The following is a 2,299-nucleotide window of genomic DNA, read 5'->3' as shown; positions in this document are numbered from 1 at the left end:
TCAGCCTTGATAAAGTCACAAGTGTGACAAAACACGTGTCGGCTGTATCTATTGGGATTGTACTGGCTGTACCTTTAGGAAGTAACTGTGAAGTGATGACTACAGTCCAATTAAATGATCTACTGGAACTCAACGAAGGACTCTGCCTTACTTATTACTGGATTTACGACATGCAATGTGCATATTTATTATAATTGAGCAATACGCTATATGAGTGCTGTGGTTTTCTTTGTGGATTTTAAATATCTTTATGGCTATTGATTTTGATATATCTTTACTGAATTAGAGATTACTGCTGTAATTACATTTTTCTGAATTGCACTTTACATTTTAATAAACCTTTATGGTTTCCTAAATTTCTGATCTCAAACTCCCTTTGTCATTAAATTATTTTATTAACTGAATTTGAAATGTTGTGCTGACTATTGTTTCTAGGTACACATTACCGAGTAGACCTTGAGGTCAACACCTTCCCCAAACCCACATATTAGGCATCACTATTATGTAAATTATCCAAGTGATGGTGCACCCACATGGGGACCTTTCTGAGATTACTTTGATTTTTACCAATTGCATGCTAACCCAACTTTACTACTCCTTACCTATCATCCTCTGCATGTCCCACTCTTCAAGTTAATTTCCTACTTGAAGTTGCATTCCTTATTTCTATTATGTACTAATGCAGATGTCCACACCTCATTCCCAGATCACAATCTCTGCTTTCTTTTGAAATGGGTTAACCAAGCCCCTGCAACTTAAGTCTCTAGTATTTTCTAACTCACACCACCAATCGTTTCCATAAACTCATATATAGGACCTTCTGAAGATGTCATATACGTGTAATTCCTATCAATTAATGATCTTAGTACTATGAATCTGAAGTAAATACATAGGGTGATTACCAGAAAGTACAAGTCTAAACATAATAACGAACAATCACTCGATTCACTTCTAACTTTGGGTTCCAGTGTAGTGTGCTACTTGCCCTAAACAGCTTGTAGTATATGCGAGTTGTAGTATATACACGTATTGCTGTGCTTTGTTATGTTGTATGTTATGCTCTCATAGTATATTGCTGTGCAAATATGTTAATGCTCTTATTTGAATCTTTGGCTGCTTCGGGTGCTTGTGTGGTTCTAGAGGGGACAGAGGAAGTATTTACCTGCCATTCAGTGAGCAGGATGAGTGCACTCACTCATACAGGCTTTCTCAAGCCCGGTGTTTCTCTTATCCTGCCTTTCAGTCATACCCCCAACTCTACAGAGCTTCAGTGCAAGGGTAAGCACGACATAACTCTAAATACAGCAACACAAACAGCCACTCCCAATCAAAAAAAACCACAGATCATTCGTAATCTCCACACAAATGCAACAGAGGACACAGGTAACCAAAAAAAAGTCCAGAAAACAAAAGTGCAAGCGACTAACTACATAGCCGATGCGTAGGATCACTTCTAGACTTCCCTCGTGTGTTACGCTGAGCTCTCGCACATAGCAGGGAAACCCCCACCATACACAGTCTGGGATGACGCGCATTAATGTGTGTATTATCTGAGGATGTGACGCAGCCAGAGAGAAAAGCGTGGCAGGAAATGAGAGCAGAGGCGCCCTTGGTGCAGCACTGAAGGTGTAACCAAGAGTGGGTCGCAATCGAAACTAAGGAGGTGTCACTCCACTTAAAATAGGAGAAGCGTCCTGATAGTTTACTCGGCTCGCCTGTACTGCTGAGCCGACAGAAAAGCTAAAAGTATCAGTGCGCACTCACAAGTACATACAATGTTGGATAAACTTAAACTTTTCATAATCTAGTGACCGCGAGGAACACGCGAATGCTGTTGTCGAACCGCTTGGTTTGAACTATAACTTTCAATGACGGCCCCCTAGAGGAAAGCCACCGCGGTCCTCACAATGCAGAGCAGCCTGGGCCCGATGCAGGAGCAGGAGGGCACAAATAGGCGCTTCCGCTGTCAATGTTTCAATAGATCAGGTCAGGACTTAAAGTGAAGTTGCCCGTTCTAAGATGGCGGCTACTCTGACGCTCCACAAGCCGTGTGTGAACGAAAACCAGATTTGGCAATTCGTCATACTTAAAGCAAATGTTAAGCAACACCGGCGCTCCCTTAAGCTAGAAATAAACTAACACAATTAACTTAAACTCGCATGTCAACAGTTCCCTCTCTATTGTTTTTTTTTCCTACGGTTTTGAGTTCCTTGCCCCTCTCAGTGCACTGACGTGTGCAGTCTTTCTTCGGTGTCTCCGACGTGCCGACGGCAGCTTCCGAAAAGCTCCTGACGTGGGC

This window comes from Pleurodeles waltl, chromosome 9 (assembly GCF_031143425.1).
Source record: "Pleurodeles waltl isolate 20211129_DDA chromosome 9, aPleWal1.hap1.20221129, whole genome shotgun sequence".
Lineage (NCBI taxonomy): Eukaryota > Metazoa > Chordata > Amphibia > Caudata > Salamandridae > Pleurodeles > Pleurodeles waltl.
This window is presented reverse-complemented; position numbering follows the sequence as displayed.